This window comes from Dendropsophus ebraccatus, chromosome 3, assembly GCF_027789765.1.
Source record: "Dendropsophus ebraccatus isolate aDenEbr1 chromosome 3, aDenEbr1.pat, whole genome shotgun sequence".
NCBI classification, from domain to species: Eukaryota; Metazoa; Chordata; class Amphibia; order Anura; family Hylidae; genus Dendropsophus; species Dendropsophus ebraccatus.
In genome coordinates, this window is record NC_091456.1 from 57744467 (window position 1) to 57768268 (window position 23802).

Consider the following 23802-nt stretch of genomic DNA (forward strand, 5'->3'; position numbering starts at 1 on the left):
ATCAAACTTGCATGAAAGTAGCTGGGTTTTTTGTGGTGTTGAACTCGCCTGTGAAAATCATATGAAAATCAAAACTCGCATGTAAAGTGTCACCTAAGGGAATCTTCATGTTACTAATTGATGAGAATAATCAGCCTAAAAAGTATTTAGATTAGATTAGAATAAGGGCATTTAAACTGAAATGGGCTGTAGGTACAGGTCGGAACTGAATGGGCACTGTTATTAAAACAACTTTTCATATTTGGTCAGAGGCATTAATATCTAATATTTGTCATTCACTTCATAAAAAAAAAATCTGTATGTAATTAAAAGTTATATAAAAGTTATCGCCACTAGGTGTCGCTGTTTCTGCTCCTTTGTCTGTTCTTAATACATGTTCCTCCCACAAATTACTTTGATATCAAATTATCAAATTATGTGAATATCTGTTAACCTCTTCTTACAGTGTGGCACAAAGGCACAAAGAGTCTGCGGAAAACTGCAAATGAACTCTTTACTGAACAGTATTTCAAGTACAATACAGTAAAATACCCAGCCCCTGTTCACAAGGTGTGTTAGCTTGAGAGCGGGCCTGTTGGTCACTTCTTTAAATGGTAGTACCTCTGCTATAGGCAGGTTGCCTGAATGCTTTGGCCAGCTACCTAACATGAAAGACAGCACTATTGCCTGAGGGCAATGTCTATGCATGTAAACAAGACTAAAGCAAAGACAAAAGGCCATGCCTACATCAATAGAGTACCTTTATTTAAAAAAAAAAAAAAAAACCAGCAGTATTTAGGAAGACAAACTAGGAATCAAAGCAGCAATCAAATAGTTATAAAAATTATCCAGATTTTTAGTGTACTTGTGTGTTTTAATAAAGTATGGAAAAGCAGCTGGCAGTACACACATTGGCAGAGATTTATTAAGACCGGCATACTCGTATGCCCCTTCCCCATTTACCTACCCAGATTTAATAAGAGGTCTATACCTCCTAGCAAAACCGGTGGGACCTGCGCCTGCCACATGGCTAGTGCACAAAGCTACACCTGCTCTGCCTGTTTCCAGACATAAATCATTAAGAAAATAGGCACAGAATGAAGCTGCCTCCTCACCTTACCATCCCCTGTAAGCAGCTTCCATACGCCACAGAAGAGTGTAAAATCTGCCCCTTTTCCGTAGTGTACACCAGGGACTCTGATAAATTTGCCCCACTGTTTAAAAAAAAATGTATAATCCAACAATGATTGCTTAACCGCAGTCTTTAATATACATTAGATTAAGAAAAATAGTTATTTTTTTTTACCTATTTTACAGCTTTTTCCTTTTTGTTTTAATTTTACAGCATGTGAACATAGCCTAAGGGTCCTATTACACGTGTCAATAGGGCCCAATAATAACTGTAAACAAAGGAATAGACTATAAACAGGGAACAGGTCATAAAGGAAAGACTAAGATTTCTCCACTTTTCAAATCCATTCCCGACTTTGGCTTAAAAAATCTGTTACATAAATCTGTACATACACACTTACGCTATGTTCCCACACAGTATTTTTGCTTAGTATCTTGCTTATTATTTTGCAACTAAAACCAGGAGCTGAATGAACACACAGAAAGGCTATTTTCACACACTGTTAAAATTTAGTGGATGGCCGTCATTTAATGGGAAACAATTGCTGTTATTTTAAAACAATGAACGTTTTAAAATAACTGCAATTGTTTGTCATTAAATGGAGGCCATTCACTAAATTTTAACAGTGTGTGAACATAGCCTTTCTGTGTTTTTAATCCCCTCATAGTTTTGGTTGCAAAATACTGAGCAATAATACTGTGTGAACATAGCCTTGAGGTAAATTTCATTTCACCCTTTGTAAGTAAAGAGGGTGGGTTATTATTTTTCCCCTGAAAGTTTTTTTTTTATCAAATGACCCAAGTGAAGAGCTGTAAAATGCTGCACAACAGATTTGTTTTTCGGATTAATCTCAGAGGAAGCAATGGGGAGTTGTTATTATTTTTTTTATTAATACTAGACATAAAATATATTGGTGGTGTAAAAAATGATTAGAAATACACCACAGTTTAGTGTACAAGGAAAGCAGGAAAGCAGTATTTAATTTAAAGTCAGACTGAAAGCTCAGACCATTTCTATATCTCATGGAAATGTCTCCTCTAAGAACTCATAGAAGTAATAAAGTACACAGTTCACTCTTCCCTAACACAATATTTGTGCACCTTCATTTTCCATCTTAAACGCCCTATAAACTAGAGTTGGAAAGGATGCCCACTAGACAGGTAAACCTTTACTGTTGGTCTTCTCTCTTGCTGTGTATTCTGTTAAATTGTAAAACAATCTGTAGGTTGATTATTCAAACTTTAATAAGTAATTCTTTACCTCTTATCCATGGCATCCAGTAACAAGAAATTCCCAAAGAAATCCAGGAGCCTAATATGAAGTAAGGCACCAAATGAATAGGTTAAAGGAGAAGTCAGGCAAAAAAGTTTTATTAAACTATTGTATTGTCTCCCAAAGGTTATACAAATCCCCAATATACACTTATTACAGGAAATGCACATAAAGGTGCATTTTCCCTTAACTTACTATTGCATCAAGGCTTCACTTCCTGGATAAAATGGTGATGTCACGACCTGACTCCCAGAGCTGTGCGGGCTGTGGCTGCTGGAGAGGATAATGACACTGAGGGACACAGGACACTGGACTGACACTGAGCATCCCTCTGCCATCATCCTCTCCAGCAGCCACAGCCCGCACAGCTCTGGGAGTCGGGTCGTGACATCACCATGTTATCCAGGAAGTGAAGCCTTGATGCAGTAGTAAGTGCAGGGAAAAAAGCACTTTATAAGTATTTCCCATAATAAGTGTATATAGGTAATTTGTATAACTTTTGGGGGGCAATACAATACTTTAATAAAAAATTTTGTCGTACTTTTTCTTTAAAGATACAGGTATTGTCAGAAACACGCTGGCGCCAATCAGTCAAGGAAGGGATGGGGAGATAAACGATGATAAACGATCCAAACGACCGCTATTGTGAAAGACCTGAAATCGTTCACCCATTTACATGGAGCGATAATTGTTACTTATGATCGTTCTTGCGGTCATCTTGTCGTCACTATTGCGTTCGTCACTACTGCAAACGACCCATCTGACGCGAACGATTTGCGAATGAGCAACGATAAAAATAGGTCCAGGTCTTATTGAACAATCAACAATTTCTCGTTTGTTCGTTAATCGTTAACTGCTATTCAAACGAACGATTATCGCTTAGATTCATATGATTTAACGATAATCTGAACGATAATCGTCCTGTGGAATAGGGCCCTTAGTAAGGTTAATTGCAGAAAACATGTATGCAACATATACCTAATAAAGTTCTAAGGTAAGAAGCTGGAACACAGAGAAAACAATGACTGATGTGTTTTAAAAAAAAAAAAAAGTGTAATACACTGTCACAGAATAGCACAAATACCAGAAAAGGACAACCAAATTAACTGCATCCCTTATACAGACCATTGGGCTCTAATGTTTTGCCTGTATAAATCCAGTGGTCAAAAAAGGGTAATCGTCCACAGCTTCTTAAAAAGTAAGATTCTTTATTGTAGCATCAAAACATAAAAAGACAAACAAAAAGTGAGCAGTGAGCTTAAAAAACGCCGACGCGTTGCGAGGCTCTACCTCTTAATCATGGCAAGGTGAAGGTATAAATGACAGATTTTTATGTTGCCTCATGTGATGCAAAAGGAATAGGGAACGCCCCTCAAAGGGAGGGGAGATCTCTCGTCAAATCGATCACATGATCGGCTTACAAAATATACAAAAAATGACGAAAGAAAATAACAAGATTACTACCAACAATGAACACAAATTATAACCCAAGAGGTTTAATAAATATACAGTAAGTCTGATTTATAATTCAGGCCTCTTGGGAATCTAGTGTCCAATAGGAGAATCCACAGGGCTTCTCGTTTGCGCAATAGGGAAGTCCAATTGCCTCCCCTCCTGGGTTGTTTAACCCTTTCTATAGCGCTGATGCGGAGACTGTTAATGTTACCAGTATGGCACTCTACAAAATGTTTTGCTAGACCTGATAAAGATCTGCTAGATCTACCAAGGGAATGTGACCTGATGTCCGTAATGTGTTCCCCCATTCGGATTTTAAGTTTTCGTGTGCTGGAACCCACATATTGGACGTTACAGATGTTGCAACATGCTACATATACAACATGAGTTGTGTTACAGTTAATGAAAGACTTTATGGGGTAGTTGCGGTTTGTGCTACAGGAAGTAATGGTATTGCTCTTTTCTGTGAATTGACAAATACCGCATCGTGGTGCCGCACATTTAAAAAATCCTTGCACCGAGAGCCAATTATGTGCTCCTCTGTCAATTTCGCTAGGTGAGACATCACTGGGTGCAAGTAAATTACCCAGGGTGAGGCCACGTCGTGCTACACACCTGATGCCGGTATTAAGAGCCAATTCACATTTCCTATCGTGATAAAGTAAAGGCAGGTATCTGTTGACAATTTTGCATATGTCCTGAAATTGGGGACTGTATCTGGTGGAAAAGACTATAGGGTTATGGGGAGGCTGGTTGGCTTGGAGACCGTTCACATTGGATGTTTCATGTCTATCCTGTAAATGAAAAGAACGGTCCCTTCTTTCTGCTATGGCCCTCGCTCTGGTGATAACATGATGTTTATACCCTCTCAGTATCAGGCGGTGAGTGAGTTGTTCAGCTTGGCGTGTATAGGCGTCTTTATCCGAGCAATTACGTATAAGGCGGATGAATTCACCTATTGGTAAATTTCTAGTGACATGTGAGGGATGGCTGCTAGAGGCATGGAGTACTCCATTTCCTGCACTCGGTTTTCTATATAATTCGGACTGTATCCTCCCTTCCACAAACCTAAGGGTAACATCCAAAAAGGAAATGGATTCAAATTCAAACTGGAAAGTGAAACTGAGGTTAAGTGGGTTGTTATTGATAAACCGCACAAACTCTGCAGCCTCCTCATGTGAACCCCGCCAGACCAGGAGGAGGTCATCTATGTAGCGTCCATACCAGGCCACCAAGCCTACAAAAGGGTTATGGACACTACATAGATAGACCTCCTCCCAATAGGCCATGTACAAATTTGCAAGAGAAGGAGAAAAAGACGCGCCCATAGGGCAACCAAGAACCTGTAAAAAGAAATCCGCACCAAACTGAAAAAAATTATTGGTCAACAAAAAAGACGTAACTTTTAGTATAAATTCACACAGTACATTGCTGTAGTTACTATATTTTTTTAGGTGAAAAGCCAGATCGGTAATAGCGACATCATGGGGGATGTTCGAGTATAGTGCGACTACATCGCAAGATAGCCAAGATACGTTGTGAAGCAACGGGAGATTCTCAATACTAGTGAGTAAGCTTTTACTATCTCGAACATACCCCATGGTCCGAACCGCCAATGGCTGCAATAAATTGTCCAACCAAATACAAAGTCTTTCCAACAAAGAATTAATGCCAGAAACAATAGGGTGTAACGGAGGGGGAAAAACATTTTTGTGAGTTTTAGGCAACGCATGGAAAACGGGAATAACAGGGAAAGAAGGAAAAAGATATATACGTTGCTTTTCACTCAAAACATTCCACTCAACCCCTGTATCCAACAGATCTTGTAGTTTTTTGCTGATGATCCCAGTTGGATCACCCGGCAACTTTTTGTAGGTTGTCGTGTCATCCAATATACTGTAGACCTCTCGTATGTATAAATCTCTATCAAGGATAACTACAGAACCCCCTTTATCTGATTTTCTGAATACTAGATAGGGGTTGTTCCTAAGTTCTGTCAGGGCCAAACGTTCTCTCCTAGTTAGGTTGTCCCTGTGTGTGTTATCCCCGGAATGTGTGTATAGATCAGTAAGGGCTTCTTCTACTCTGTGTTGGAATAAATCCATACCAGAAGTTCTGGATTGCACAGGGTAGAAATTGGGGTTAGGAATGGTCAGCCGACCACTAGTGTTGGTAATGTTTTGTTCATTGCTAAACCCTAGAGCCTGCAAATCAGAGAGTCCTTGAATACACATCTGTTCGGAAAACAACAAATTAGTGGGAATAGTACCTCTACCTATTGCATTTAGATCTGACATATCAGTATTAGTAGTGACACTTTGCAACATGTTATCCAAAGGTGAATCAGAAACACAGTCCTCTGGTGGATTAGGCATAAAATGTCTCTTGACTGTTATCTGGCGCACAAGCTTATTGACATCCTGTATAGTGTCGTATAAACAAAATTTTTTAGTAGGAACAAAAGTCAAACCAAGAGACAGTACCTTCAATTGGGCATGTGTAACTGTACACGCCGATAGATTGTAGACATCCAGAGCAGCCGGTGCTACCATCTCCTGCGGGCTCCTCCATGACTTCCACGATCGGTGTTTACGCCCGGCTCGGCGGGTTGATGGACGTTTTTTGCCTGTGGAAAATCAGAGGAACCTCTAGAGCGTGTTACCGGAGGGTCACGGTAAAAATTTCTTTTTTTGTTGTTTCTACGACGGGCCCCGCTGGTTGAATTGCGGTTCCTGTTGGTAGAAGAAATGGCCACTTACTCCTGTTCTGAATAATCTGTTTGGATATCCGAGCTATCCGCTTCTGAGGTATCAAAAGACACAGATTTTTGGCTGGAAGAACCTTGATTAGGATTTTTTAGGATTGGTGGGAAAGAACGTTGAATACGTCGTTGTTCCCACCAGGTGTAGACAGTATCCGTTGAATAATCTTTTAAATCTCTGTTGAACTTTGTTTTTTTTTGTTTCAATTATATCATTCTCCACCTCTGCCAGTGATTGATGTGTCTGATCCAACATTGTGGCAAAACCAGGAGTGTGATTAAACTGTTGTAAGGTAATGTCCATGTCGACAAGAGATTTATTGAGGTCTGCCAGCTTTTGTTCGCTCTTTTTAATGATGATGTCCATAATGGTAAAAGAGCAAACTGAAAGGGCTTCATTCCATTCGGAGACAAAAACTTCCCCTTCTGTAGCATTAGGGGGTTTACGAACTCTCAGTCCCCTTGGTATCATCTTTTTTTCAGCATATTTTTTAAGAGTAATGATATGCCACCAGAGTTTGATTTGTTTGATTCTTTGTTTTTCAAACAACCAAATGGACTTCTTATAGTCATCAGTAAAGTGCTCCGTATCTCCACCTGAGAAGACCGCTGCTGCTTTGAGGAGGCGTTCCTCATTATCCAGAGCGGCCTGAACGGCCATTTCCAAAGAGAAGCAAAAAAACCAAACTGCCACTAGTATACTGAGAAAAAAGCAAAAGATACGACTCAGCTGAGGGAGCAAGACTGTGCAGTCAATATAACATGAGAAAAATAGAAAAAATGTCAGCTCACCAAATTGCTGTAGTAGTTTAACTCAGTTGGCAGTGGTGTCCTGGAGCACGTGGAAAAAACATATTGCGGGCCACAACCCGTAGGGTAATCAAAAAAGGGTAATCGTCCACAGCTTCTTTAAAAGTAAGATTCTTTATTGTAGCATCAAAACATAAAAAGACAAACAAAAAGTGAGCAGTGAGCTTAAAAAACGCCGACGCGTTGCGAGGCTCTACCTCTTAATCACGGCAAGGTGAAGGTATAAATGACAGATTTTTATGTTGCCTCATGTGATGCAAAAGGAATAGGGAACGCCCCTCAAAGGGAGGGGAGATCTCTCGTCAAATCGATCACATGATCGGCTTACAAAATATACAAAAAATGACGAAAGAAAATAACAAGATTACTACCAACAATGAACACAAATTATAACCCAAGAGGTTTAATAAATATACAGTAAGTCTGATTTATAATTCAGGCCTCTTGGGAATCTAGTGTCCAATAGGAGAATCCACAGGGCTTCTCGTTTGCGCAATAGGGAAGTCCAATTGCCTCCCCTCCTGGGTTGTTTAACCCTTTCTATAGCGCTGATGTGGAGACTGTTAATGTTACCAGTATGGCACTCTACAAAATGTTTTGCTAGACCTGATAAAGATCTGCTAGATCTACCAAGGGAATGTGACCTGATGTCCGTAATGTGTTCCCCCATTCGGATTTTAAGTTTTCGTGTGCTGGAACCCACATATTGGACGTTACAGATGTTGCAACATGCTACATATACAACATGAGTTGTGTTACAGTTAATGAAAGACTTTATGGGGTAGTTGCGGTTTGTGCTACAGGAAGTAATGGTATTGCTCTTTTCTGTGAATTGACAAATACCGCATCGTGGTGCCGCACATTTAAAAAATCCTTGCACCGAGAGCCAATTATGTGCTCCTCTGTCAATTTCGCTAGGTGAGACATCACTGGGTGCAAGTAAAATAAATCCAGTGGGCCTCTCTAGGTAATAGCAGACCTTTGAGATCGACCCCTCTTTAAGGTAATACCACTTCCTACAGAACCTGGTACTTCATTGTAAAATATTCTGCTGTGTTTTCTCTAAATTGGTGTGGTATGGGAAATATCCAGTATCCAATAAGTTATTACTTATTCGGTCTTCGACTGCTTTGGCCTCCCCTACATACAATAATGAACACTGGCAATTGATAACATAGACAACATTTCTGTTATCACAGGTATGTGGTAGTATCCCTTACAGGCCAATCAGACATTTTGGAATTCCTGTACTTGAGGGTAACATCTACTCAGGATGTACCAATGTTTTTTTGTTTTTTTTTTAATTATATCTTCAACATGTACACTCAGGTGGTGATCATTAACTCTGTTTCCTTTCATTCCCTCTTGAGAGTTCCTGGCTTCTCTCAAACTTCTTTCTGGGTGTCTCCTTTGCCTATACTTTTCATTTCAACTACACTCTCCTCATAACCCCTAAGGGTCTAAAACAATACACTGAACCTTATGAAATTAAAATCTGAGTTTCACAACTAGTAAGCAACTCAACCCACAGGCACTAAAGCATAAAGGAGTAAACAACCCTCGTTCCCTGCCGGCAGCAAGTGGGTAAGTGCATGGGAGGCCGTGGGGAGGCTCAGGGGGGCTGCCCGGGTGATCACTAAAGGCAGCCCATAGAGGAGCAGCCTCCTACTCCGCAGAGCGATGGCAGCAGATCGCTGCTATCACAGTCGTTTGTCTTCCATGAAAGTTCAAATCTCGGCACTCACCATTTTCATGCTTCCATAAATCTTTATTTTAGAAAATTCATCAGATTTTTACAGCGGTAAAAAAAGACTTGTTGAAAGACAAACAACAGCAACAATCAGCCGACATTGATCAATCGTGTCTTCTGATCGTTGTCTTCTATTACACAAGACGATTATCGTTCTGTGTAATAGGGACTTAAGGCCAAGGTATAATACTCCTTTTAGAACCCCCCCCCCTCTTAAAATTAAAAGACTATTGAAACTGGTTAAAAACACTGATGAAACTGGATAAAACCCAAGATGTCTTGTTCAGCTGACATATATTGAGGTGTTCAGACACAAAGGTTACAGTGGGGGATTTCCGTCATAATGATGGGAATTCCTACTTATGGGCGTCATTTCTGGTGATCCGGAGCTCTTTCACACTGGTGTCTTCTTTCTCCAGGTGTACGACACGCTCAGCTGCATAGGAGACATGCTGGTCACCTGGGGAGGAAGGATGTCACTGTGCTCACAGATCAGGTCACCCTCAATACACCAAAGTTGGCAAAAATATTTTAAAAAGAAAAGTACTCACAAGTAAGCGCTGTCCCAAAAGTCCAAAAATAGCCAGGAAATTAAATCAATGTAATAATTTATTGTGAGAGCACAAAGTTTACGCGTTTCAGGAGTTTTAGCATTCTCCCTTCATCAGAACAGTGCAGCATGCTGTCACACGGGCCCCATCTTTTTGGGAGAATCCCGTTCCTGGTACCTGTGGCTTGCAGTCCCTTATCCTGTCCAGCACCAGACTCACACTGTTTCTCAACTACCCCATCGGGGTGATATGCACATAGCCCAAGGGGCTTGAAGGTGAGTGTAACCATTACACCCCCGTTACTCCTGGTTCAATCACGGTGAGACACGAGGCGCCGGCGCCCTTGTTTTTTCTTGTTTTTTAGTCAATACACCAAAAGCATCTCACAAGTGTATCCCCCTTCATACTACTGGCAGTCCATCAGTCTTGTGCAGGAGGGGAATGAAAGCAGCCCTAGAGCTTCTGCATGGTGACATCCTCCCTTTCTAGGTGGCTGACAAGTCTCTAATGCAGCTGAGTGTGTCGGCTCCCTGGAGGGGGGGACGTCCACGTGCAGGAGCTCCGGGGCTGCTGTTATTCTCCTCCTGCACAAGACTGATGGACTGCCAGTAGTATGCACTTGGGGGATGCTGTTGGTGTATTGAGGGTGACCTGATCTGTGTGCAAAGAGACATTCTACCTCCCGAGGTGGCTGGCATGTCTCCTATACAGCTGAGCGTCTAGGGAGGCAGGTCATCATTTTCCAGGAGCTTGGGGTCACCATTTGGCAAGGGCAGCCTAAAATGCCCAGTGCAGAGCTCTCCTCTGACGGCTGCCCACTGATTTAGAGCACAGATTCCTGTAGTTATGACGGGAATCCACGCTTCTTTACAGTAAGAAATTGTGCTGGGTGCACCATTACTTACTGATAGTCTATACACTCTGTGGGACGGGTGCTCCTCACCAGACTCATGGAGTGTAAAAACCAATGAAACATATTCAAATTGTTCTGTATTAGAATACACGGCTCAGTTCTCAAACTGCTTGGTTCTGAAACAGCCTTTCAGAACCGATTGTGTTTGAGAACAGAGATTTTACTGTAAATACTCTCATAATCAACCTTATCATCACTCCTTCTCAAACACTCTAATGTAGCCGCCAATCATGTCTGTCATTGTTACCACTCAGCAACATAGATTGGTGTTATATGCTCTAGGACAGCCTTCTCAAACTTTTTCTAGTGAAGCCTCACCCAAAAGACAAAATGATGCCTGGGCCTCACCAAACTGACCAGGAGGATGTTGGGGCCTCACTATCTATGATAGACATTCATGCAGATATGAAAACTATTGCTCAGTCTACCATCCATTTGTCTCCTAATCTCTGTATAACATTAAATAAGTACAAAATGAGTTAATAATGTTCCTAAAGCAGAAATTGTTGCTGTCAGGAAAGGGGCAGTGCAGCTTATGGTGACTTTTGTGAGAACTTCCTCACAGGCTGCACCTTACCAGCAACTAGGGGGCACCTCACTGGTGAAGCCCGCCTCACAGTTTTAGAAGAACTGCTCTAGAAGTTCTGTTATGTCAAAAGGCAGAACATACCAATCAGATGTGAGTGTGGTGTCCCACCACGGGTGTTACTAGTAGTTACACCCTTTGTAAAAGCTTGTATTTTTTGGTGATGTAGTAGTGTTAGATTTCTGCCACCCACAAGATGTTGCTATTGTAAGTACTTAGTTGTGGCCATGTAATGTTGGATAAACCCTTTAAAAAAGATGAAAACCTTGATAAACCAACAGACCCTTGTATACATTATACACCACAATATACACCCGTTTGTATGTCATGTTAGTAATCCACACAAAGGTTTTGTAGACATTGAAAGATGAACTTAAGATTGGTTTTTAAAAAATCGATATAGATTTTTATATAATTTGGAATTAAATATCTTCAAAAAAAAATTCAAAAAAACACCTTTTTATAGTTGGTCAATTCTACAAATGGCATAAAACCCGACACTATGAAATATAAACTCTTAGTGGAGTCATAAAAATATACCTGGTTTAGAACAGATATTTACCAGGCAATAACCTAGAAATAAAAAAAGTCCTATGTATATGTGTGTAGAAATTGAGTAAATAGGTTTTTATTGAAAATGCAATGAAGTTTATGTATCAGTAGAGCAACATTAAATTAAGAGTTCCATAATTCTAGAGCGGCAAATCTTGATATTTTTGTGACATGAACCTTGCTCGGAATATATTGAGGATAATTCTAAAAAAGGGATGAAAGTATGGTGTAGAAATAACTCTAAACTGGAGTGAAATTGACTTCATATTTCAATAAAAAAAAATCACTGCACTTAATACCGCGTTTGCTGAAAATATAACATAATGATATCTAAAGAACACTTCTGCACTAATTGTATTATTGCTCCAGTGCCAAAATGAGGCAAATTTGTAAAAAGTCAATTAAACCCTCCCCAATCCATGATGTACAGGCATGTCATGAGTGAGGTGGGCATGACTGTATATCATTCAAAAAGTATATGTGAAGGAAGCCTTATCATACCGTACAGGATGGTGGTCATTGGGGTGGTCCCCAGTACCTTCTCCCTACCCCACATGCCCTAAATGTCTCTTACCTTTATCCTTGGCTCTGTGACTGTGAACTGTGGGTTGATACGGTAAGACCGTTTGGAGCACTGTGGCACCGTTCGAAGCACTGCCCCACACCCATGACACCGATCCACCCCGAACGGCCTGACTGTTCTAAAGATTATCAATGAATCGTCACTAGGGGGCGTGGCAGGGCTCCTAATATGGTGACGCAGTATGGGCACCTGAGTAAAGTAACTCCCTCGGGTTCACTCAAGTGGGTTGAGGTATCCACTACAAATAGTGTTTTTCCCAGGAGGTGTCACTACTGTGTTTGTTAGCTTATTCTATGCACAGCTGAAGTAAACCAAGGGTTAAATATTGTGCCTATCTTCTGCTATGTCTCTCTATACACAAACACAGCCCACCAATCACAGGAAGGGTTAGACGGACCCCTGTAGAAAGGACACAGTTCCTGGTGGGAAGAAGTAGTTAGTCTGTATTCAGTGTGAGAGGTAGCAAGACAGACAAGTCTCTGCTGAAGCCAAGCCAGGGCCTCTGACAGGGTCACAATAAAGCAAGCAAGCCATAGCTCTTTCTTATGAGCAACAGAACCACTATGCAGGGCTAGAACTCTACAGGGGGGGGGGGGGGAAGCCACACAGGGATCACCTTGTCCACTAAATCTCTCTAAAAGTGCAGGGCAGTTACCTCAGCAGTCATTGGAACCAACCCCAGTGGAACAAAGGTACATAAAGTCTACGTATTCCACTGCACAGTGCCGGACAACCAGGAAGTTTTGGAAGTTGGCTTAGCGCAAATAACTTGGACTGGGGCCCGTGCTGCCCACCTAGGATGGGTAGCCCGCAACTAGAGGGCAAAAGGCAGTTAGATTAGAGTTCATCCGTGAGTACGAATAGCCTCTTTTTCTCTTCTACACACCTGTACTGTTCCAGGCAGACTACACCTCTACATTGCCCCTTAGGCAACCCCTATGCTCTATTCTCTCTACTGCAAAGCTCCTTCTTCACCAAAGCACTTTATCTCTACCTCAACTATGAGCACCTGAGTCACTTGCAAGATTGTATTCTTTTTGTATTGCACTGGACTGTATTCCTACAAAAGTGCTTTCCTTGTATTGCACTACATTCTCCCAAGCAAACTGTTCCCCGGCCCGAGCCGGATGTGTGGATCGCTCCTCCTGGACAATGTCCTGGGGGGAGGGGGCGACCCACTTTGATCTTTATATAGATATTTGCTATTTTTGGTCCCTATTAATATCAAGTTGGTAACTCATTGTGTACATTTGTCTTTAGTCCTACTATATATCTGGTGGGAATTTAGGTTTGATTTTGTTATAGCTTTATACATACTCCAAGACTGCCACTGTCATTTTAATGTATGGGTTTTTTTCTATTTTTAATTATTTTTATGTAACAATGTGATTAATAAAGATACATTTTGCTATGTAAACTCAGTAGTTTGTGTTTTGTATGGCTATGTGAATTATAGCTTAGGTAGCATTATAACTTGTGCACAGATATATGGCACTGACTGAATACTAGATATATATTAAGGTGCACTTTGACAAATTCTTATGATATCTTTAAACAGCTAGACATTGCAATGATATGTCAGCATTATATTGCAGCCTATTGTGTTATTTATACTATACAGTCTATAGTGTAAGGCTATATTTATGTAGTGCTGTTTTCTCCCTTTTTCCTGTTTTTAAAAAGAAACTGCACTCTTTTACCACGATTATGGAAATAACGATAAAAATTAAGATATTAAATAACCCCAGTCCCCATTTACCCTGCAGGATTTACTAAAAGAACGCACACCTTTTACTTAATCCAGTGGGACCTGTGGATTTCCAGGCATAAACCATGATAAATTATTTGTCCAGGACCACACTTTATCCGAAAACATTTCTTCATATATATATGTGTCGTTTGTACAGAGAATATGGAAATATTATGTTACTGTAACATTGTAGCGTTTGCCATTTTGCTCTAATGAATATAATGGTACATTTACACACTGCAGATCCTATGCATACTTTCTGCACCTGGAGCAGATTCACAGCAAATCCACGGCGTGTGAACATAATAAACCTAGTTATGCCTCCTTACATGCGCTGCCTGTGTCAGTACTGGCGCATAGAGCTTGTAACAATACATCTTAATCATTTTTGTTTAGACTGACATTTTCTTTTACTATTATTAGACCAGATACTATTCTCCATAAATTCTAGCGACCAGAACAAATCTTTGGAGGGGTGCAGAGATCAGTAAGATAGAATTGAAGCCTGTTGCCCTCTGTGAATTATATACACCCTGTTAGACCATCTATAGATTGTAGTTGCTGTTTTCATCAGGACATGCAGCTGAGAAAAATTGATGAGAAACTGGAAGATAAAAGAAGAATTACTGAAGACAGTGTTATAGTTCAGACCACCTCTGTGCATCATACTGCCGTATAGCTCTTCTACAGACAGGAAAGTACAGTGAACTTTAACAAACTAATCTTTACCAGATTAGTTGCCCCACACTGGGCAGAAAACACTGTTTGAAGACAGCAAGTTCAGGTGAGGTGATTGATGTGTAACATAGCTCGGAGATATCTCGAGACCTCTATATTAGACCTGTAGACTATGTCATCTATTGTGTTTCTTTTTAAACTTAAAATTTGGATTTTAGTAAAAGTCAGTGTGAGGAGTACTGCAGAAAAAGGTAAAAAAACAGGGGGTGGTTTGAACATAATAATAAAGTTATATTATCCTGGTGCCCCTGCAGCCACGTGCCACTGCTCGCTATCACCCTCTGGTCTCCTGAATCTCCCGGGTTCTTGTTTCATCACAATACCACAGGGACTACCCACTTAGCCAGTCAATGACTGCAGAGGTGTCCCGCCTTCAACCACTAACTGGCTGAGCGGGCTGTGATGTTACAGGACTATGAGATCAAGGAGACCAGCGGGTGGCTTTGAGCGGTGGCATTGCACGGCAGGAGAGACATATGGCTGTACACATGTTTTCCAGGCAGCCCTAGGGCTGTAGCAATCTTCTCCAGGCAGTTGGATTCAAATGCAGAGTTTTTAGGTTTGCACAAACTCAAACTTAATATAAGTTTGCTCCTCTCTACTAGATACACTAGATTTATCAAACAGCCTAAGCCACTTATATAAATCTGGCACATTTTACACTCTCTTGGCTAAAGGCCCTGTTACACAGAGCGATTATCTGCTGAATCAGGCCAAATTGGGTAAATATTGCTCTGTGTAATAAAAAAAAAAAACGATCAGCCTAGTCTAGGAGCTAGCAATCATTCGCTCTTTGGTTGATCGTTGTCTTTTAACAAGTTTGAAAATCAATGCTCCGTGTGATAGATGATGCGTTAATCATGGCTGATAAAAGGGTATAGAAAGTAATAAAGATGTACTTAAACTTACCTCTCCATACTTTCCCTGGCATCTTTCTGCCTGTTCCCCGCTGACCACAGTCACCACTCTGCAGTGACAGCTCCAGAATTGTCAGTGGCGGCTACAGTCAGCAGCGAACAGTATAAAACGAGCAAATGAGTATCTTAATTTATACTAAAATGAGAAAACGCCTTAAGGGTGCCTTCACACCTATCGCATCAGCAGGGGATTGACATCCCGCTTTGAGTATGTGCTTTTACCCCTTGTTGCCCGCAGCCCTGCTGCCCGCAGCCCCGCCTGTAGTCCCGCAGCCCTGCCGCCGAGATCATACATTACCTGCTCTGGCCATGCGGCTGCATGTCAGGCTCACGGCTCCGGTCCCACTCAGCCAATCAGTGGTGCTCATTGGATGAGCGGGACCGATGGAAGCCGTTAGCCTGACATGCAGCCGCGTCGCCAGAGCAGGTAATGTATGATCTCGGCGGCAGGGCTGCGGGCTGCGGGCAACAGAGGGTTAAAGCACATACTCAAAGCGGGATGTCAATCCCGCTGTGAGTATGTGCTCTATAGAAATGAATGGGACTGGATCCGCAGCGGATCTCGCTGCTAATCCGCAGCATGAGATCTGCTGCGGATCCTGTAGGTGTGAAGGCACCCTAAAACAATGGGAAAAATAAAGGAAATACTGCTGCCAGTTATTTGGACGTTTATGTATGGCATTACTTCAGCTCCAAATAAGTTGTGTCTGAAAGATGCAAATTTCTTATTTGCATTATATATGATGTGAGAAAAGATTTTACGGTGCAAGATGTACCTTTGTATTTGTGAATACAGTAATACCTCGTTTTTCAGGAGAGATAACTGTCAGCTGAACAATAGTTATTGAGGTGTTAGGACACTAAGGTTACAGGAGTGGGGATTCCCGTCATAATGATGGGAATCCCCTCTCTAAATGGGTGGGTGGAAGCCAGGGAGAGGCTCCCTGATGGCATTTCTGGCGACTCGGATCTCCTGCACAGTGATGACCTCCCTCTCCAGGCAGCTGGCACACTAAGCTTCATAGAAGACATGCCGGCTGCCTGGGGAGGGAGGATGTCACTGTGCACTGTGAGCTCAGGTCACCCCCAATACACCAACAGAATTCCCCAAGTGCATCCTCCTTCATATTATCGGCAGTCCATCAGTTTTGTGGAGGAGAAGAGGGAAAGCAGGCCCGATCACTGTGCACTGTTTGGCGTTTAAGTGTAAGTGACTGGAGCAGCTCCTGTCACTTACTGATCGGGACCCCTGCAGTGGGTTACGGGGGTCCCAATAGTTTTCCCGGACCGCCAAAGGAGTTCTCCTTACCTCTGTGCGGACCAGCCAGTGCTCTGCTCATAGAGGCTCTATGTGCAGAACGCCGATTAGAATCACTCCCTCCCATTATACAAATAAAACATGTAAAAATAATAAAAAAAATAAACATGTTATATACTGTTGCGTATGTAATTGTTCAATGTATGAAAATATAATAATAGTGATCCTGTATGGTCATTGGTGTGAACGAAAAACAGGATTACAGATTTTTTGGTTACTATATATACATTATTTACAAATAATAAGCTTTCTTAAAAAAAAAACATTAGAAAATCTGTGTAAACTTGCATATTGTTGTGTTTGAACTGACCTATAGAATAATAGTATCATGTCACTTTACAAGCCTTTACATGGCCCTGTAGATAGAAAAATGAAAGCGCTATAGTTCTTAGATGACGAGGGGGAAAAACAAAAATGAAAAATGGTGCGGTCATTTTGGGCCAGGTCATGGAGGGGTTAAACACATTTACATGGTTCCCTATGAGAACACCCAGCTTAGTTCACAAACTGCTCTGTTCTGGAACAGCCTTCCAGAATCGACTGTGTTCGAGAACAGAGGTATTACTGTGAATTGATTTTACTTTATACACGCAGTTTATATGTATATATGATGGTGTATTCATAAACCTTATATTTATCTGCCTATCTGTGATATGTCCTTCTATGTACTGTATGTGTGTCATCCCTTACTGCTGCCAGTCACTGGAGGTCTAATATGTGAATATATTATTTTTTTTTAAATAATGTTATATTACAAAGTAATAAAACTTTATTAAAGCAATGTAATAGCAAAAAAAAAAAAAAGCATTGTCAGTCTCTGTAGTGCCCCTTTAATCAAGTATTTCATACCCATGTCTTAGATATTCTTTGTTCTTTTTTTTACATTGAATCCACTTGCAGTCTCTTGTAGTTTATTTGCGGATTTCTTGGAAAAATAATAATTCACAGAGCCGTAACACCCACAATCTCTTACTGTTACACTTTGCTGACTTGTAGAAATGCCCAAAATGTAATTCTGGATAACATCTTCAACTTTATTTTTATTGAGAAATTGTGTGGCTGCATTTTAACCAGACCACAATATCTGAGATAGCGTACAATGCAGTCCCCATCTATTTCTGCTGGAATCTGACAGAACATATTTCATATCTTCTAAATCTCAGCGTTTTGCTCTTTCAAAGGGTTTGACTCCATAGTAACAGGAATGTAAATATGTATGTGGAATCTGACAGTGAAGTGTTGAGGAGCCGGCTCAGGAATGTTTATTGCTGCCAGACGTATTATCTCTCTCCTTTCAGGGTGGTTCGGCAGAGGTGTGTTATCGGCTCCTCCACTCTCTGTTACTTCATATATTCTGAACGAATCTTAAAAATAATAAAGCGGAAATGCATTGAATATTTATGTATGATTTATTGACTGGCTATAGAGGCTAAGCCAAGCTAGCTGAACGTAAAAGAAGTTTTAATATCTCTGAGACAGTAGTAAGACCACCAGAGTATAACTTTAGAGCTACTCTCTAAGAATGTTGTCGTGTCCGAGAGCTGGAGTCCACTGCTTTATTTCTGCAAGTATAGGTCGGTACTATGTATGTCTAAATGCTCGCAGACTGAATATGTAGTATGCTGCGCCCACCACCAGGTGTCACTATGACTTGCACCTTATATGGCACAGCTGTAAAAGAAACTATGCTAAGGGTTAACTGATGTCTGTATTGATTATATGTATTTCATGACACTGTCTGGTAATTTATGACTAACCAATCCCTGAGCTAGCTACCTCAGTGGTCATTACCCTATCCTAAAGGGTTATTCTTAGCTGGTTTGCCCAATTAGAGCACCCCTGAATTGCCAGTATGTATAGTGAGGTACTAGTTGGGGCAGATCTTCCTGTCAGAGTGTATGAGCCTGGTGCAGTGGGTATCCAAACCCTGGCCTAAGGTCAGGACCCATGTGTGGGAATATTCTTTATTTCTTCTAACTGTCACTACCCTACCCCTACACAAAAAAAGGTTCAGGATATGGGGCGAGTAAGGTATTCCAAACAAACTGGGCTGCAGTATCAAACTGTGCCACTAGGCGTCACCCCTATCCTTAAAAAAAAACACTCACTTAAATATTGTACACAAAAGGAGAGCAATATTGTACACAAGGAGAGCAATTGGCAGAGTTCAGAATCCAAATTACATCTCTTTTATTAGCATGGTTTATAAAACATACATGATTAAAATAGTATACCATATGATACAAAAAATATGTATAAAAAATGACCATATATTAAAATAATAATAAAACTGTGCACACTAGTTATTACCAGTTGGGATGCTGAGGGTTAGTAAAGATTAAATGTACTATGCATAGAAAAAAGGTAATCATAAAGGTCTGAAAGATCCCATAAGGTTAATACCATCTCTGGGAGTTACTATTTAGAGAAAATCATTCAACCATAACTGCCAATTACTAACACCTCAGTCTCTATTGCACTCACCCATACTGTTGCACAAATTTGAGCCGTCCCATCTTTTTATACATATTTTTTGTATCATATGGTATACTATTTTAATCATGTATGTTTTATAAATCATGCTAATAAAAAAGATGTAATTTGGATTCTGAACTATGCCTATTGCTCTCCTTTTGTGTACACTACCCTACCCATGTCTGGCTAGAGCACCTCTTGGTGAGGCTACAGTGAAAGGTGGGACCAACCCTATCTACGCTGGGTGACTTTTCTTTAACCTCTGATTGCAACACACCTCTACAAGAGATGTTTCTTAAGTCAGTAGTTTAGCTAAGTGCAATAGGTCCAGTCTCTACTGCAAGCTGCTAGGTTTCGTAAGGGGTCATCCCAATGGCTAGCTCTCCCACTAGGTGGGCCAGCATCCCTGATTCTGTGTCACTCTGTGCCCACATGATAGCTTAGGAGGATGTTCATTCCTGTGGATGTTTCTCCTCACAGCTGAGTAATATAGTGTCTGGATAGGGACCTAACCTGTAACTGGCAGACCCAAAGTCATCACCCCTGAGTCAAAGTGTGTGTGTGTGTGTGTGTGTGTGTGTGTGTGTGTGTGTGTGTGTGAATTATAGTAGCTGAATATATTAACAAAAGCTATCTGGTTAAGTAATAGAACACTGGAAAAATTGTGAACTTCTCACTGCTTTGTACGAAGACAGAAATCAATTCATATGCGCCGGGCAATTTTTATTTACTTCCTCTAAATGCATAAGGCATAGATAGAGAAACTAAAGATACTGTATAACTAGGAGATCCGTGGAGGCTAGATTTGTTTAAACATCTATTTCTGTCAAGTTTAATCAACCTGACACAGACCTAGGCCGCACAACACAATCCAAAGTGTCTGTCTGCTGGAATTGATTGTGACTGTAAATGTGGTTTTGCTGTTGGCCATAGACAAGTGTGGGTCAATACAGATATATTGATTTTATTGTTCTCTCAGATTGTCCAAAAGAGCTAGTCAGCGCATTAGTATGAACAAAATGAAAACATATTTTCACAAACTCATTTTTTAAAGTTTAAGAAAAATGAGCATAAGTATACAAAATAAAATTTCAAGTCTCATTTCTTGAGTATTTTTTTTAAACCTTTATAGGGGAGTTGGGATAAGTCACCAATATTTGCCATTCAACCTCTGGGAGCCCTACCAGTCAACAGAATAAAAGAGCCATGTCACCTTCATTGTTAATACAAGTAAATCGCTATATACTGTACATGATGTAGTTGCGTCTGGTACTACAACTCAATAAAATTGAGAAAACATTAGCAGGACACGGAGGGTTAGATATATAAGGTGTATGTCTTACCGGGCGTGGTCCAAGGGTTTCACTATAGTAATTCCACTTGAAAAAGACACCAAATATAATGTTTACTTTAATTTCCCCCTTACGGCATTTCGGTTATAGCAACTGTCCTCAGGCAACGCACACAGTGTGAATACACTCTATATATACATATGCTAAGTCAATTACATTGATTAAATGGTGAATAATTCATTAGAATCAGTGCATAACCATCCAATTAAGTGCCGGACAGCAGTGTAAACATTATAACAAGTCTTCTTATATAATACAAAGTAACATATGATATAACAGTGGACTTATCATCAGTACCAAATGTCTATATACATTTAGGGGGAAATTTATTGTTAAGTCTATTGTCCAATAGCTGCGAACAATAACAGAATTTAAAGTAAATGTACCATCAGTGCATTTGCTTTAAGTTTTGCACATGGATAGAACGGCGCCAATGCAGGGAAGCTGGAAGTGTGGTACTTTTTGAGAACCGTTGCCCGTTTCCCGCATATGGCGACGTTCTAATTGAGCCATGTCATAGAAGGTTTACTCCCGCCTCCAGTGCTTCAGCCCAAGTGGTCTTTTTCTTCCGACAATCTTCTTTGTTTCTATGTTGTTTTTCTTGTGCTTGGTGAATATATCAAAAATTGTATATTAATATTCAAAAAAAATTTAAATTGGCCACTGCTTAAAAATTTCGCACAACATTTTTTGTCTAAGAAACAAGTGAAATGTATTTACCTGGTCCTGACCAGATATAGGCCTGCACCAGTAGGTGAAAATTTATAATTTTTGCTCACAAGATAAATAAGGTGCAATCCCGGACTATGCTAAAATTTAGGTGAACACACAAAACAGACTGATTATTAAAAAATTGCATCTAATATTTATTCCCACGTTGAATACTGGTTCATAAATAGCACTTACAAATGTCCCCCTCAGTGTGTACATAAAAAACAAATTTGACCAATATGTCAGTATATGTGTCAGTGACCCATAAAATATATGAAACCGCAACGTGCCAAATTAAAACCAAGTTAAAGTAGATAGAATCACCTGTCTCCTGAGTCCTGACCAGCTTCCTATCTGTGTACTAGGTATGAGCGGTAAATTTTAAAGAACTAAAGGCACCATGACAGTAAAGGGCCCAACCAGATAATAGGTAAGTATATCAGTTCCAAAGATCTACAGGACATAGAGAATGGAGGTTATACATGGTGCTATATATCCAAATTTAAAGGGAATGCATACAGAACTGTATACTTCACATCGTGTAAAAAATACATATTATGTAAAGCTTTACTTGGAGGAAAATTGGCCCACATTTACCTGAGTAAAATAGAGACCGGTGTAAATTTACCACAGCTAAATTTTCAGCTCTGTGGGCAGTTAACACCAGTTCATATTTTGCACAGTTTGATAAATCCTAATTTTTTAACCAAAACCAGGAGTGTATTAAAAACACAGACTTTTGAAATTGAATGAATGGCCGCCATTTAATGCCAAATAACTGCCGTTATTTTAGAACAACGGCTCATAATTAAATGGCGACCATCCACTGAATTTCTACAGTGTGTGCCCATAGCCTCTGTGTTTTCAATCCACTCTTGGGTTTGGTTGAAAAATACTGACCAAAATACTAAGCAAGTTCAGGACTTCTCCACTTAAGGCCACGTTCACACAACGTATGACATCGCCTGTTCTGTGACCTGCAGAACGGCCGGTGTCAGTGAAGTTTATAAACATCATTTTTATGGAATTAGGATTATAAACTTCATTTTTATGGAATTGGGATGCATCCCAATTCACCATTGCAAACAATGGCCGGATCCACACTGTCCATTGTGTGCACTCTCAGGGATTCCGGCTGGAGGGTATACTATAGGGGAGATTCATCAAACATAGTGTAAAGTGAAACTGGCTCAGTTGCCCCTAGCAACCAATCAGAATCCACTTTTCATTTCTCACAGACTCTTTGGAAAATAAAAGGTGGAATCTGATTGGTTGCTAGGGACAACTGAGCCAGTTTCACTTATAAATCACCCCCACTATGTCTAAAATGAACAGTGGGGAATATTCCTTGCATGTGGGTAATATATAGACCATCACTGTTCAATCTTGTACATTTTTTTAGTGGTAAACCTTGATAAATAGTCAGAAGATGTAGTATAGGGGGTCTCATTAAGAATTTTTGGAGGGCAGGGATCTGTGGCAGTCCTGTCAGTTGGACCCCCAGGGATCATCTTGTTATCCATAGGATAGGGGATGAAAAGCTCAGATAGCAATACCCCTTTAAGAAATACAGCTATTTACTATAAAATAAGTCATAGTCTTATCTACAATTTACATATACCTAGTATTCCCATTATAGATATATTTGGAAGAGCGCACTAAAATGCAGAGTGAGCATACTGCTAATGTTCTTTTCTAATTGCTTCCGATGACAACATTTTATTATGAATCATTCAGGCGTGAATAAATATGTAAATATTTCCCTTTTCCCATGCAAATAATTTGTTGTAGTTACTATTAATGTGCTACTAAATCCTTAATGAGTAAAGAAACCCTGTCATTTTATAGTACTTAACACTTGCTTTAATAGTTGTTATAGATTGGCTGAAGTGTCAATACTTTAGATAGACTGTACCAATAATACCAATTGCCTGTGACTTATGAGTCTACTTGGCAGCAATGATGCCAGCAACTGATGCAGAATAAAATTAATAGTAGGCTCTATGAAATGTCTTTACTGGGCCTCCGGGACCTTATTATGGGGCCATAAATCTAGCTGTATTTTCCACTATTATTTAATTAGACTCAGTATTCACATACACATACAACTTCCTGGCTGTTATTTAAATGATAAATCTACAATTATTACAGTGTATCAGTGAGATCTTTTATTTCCTTAATATACTGGGTTTCCTGC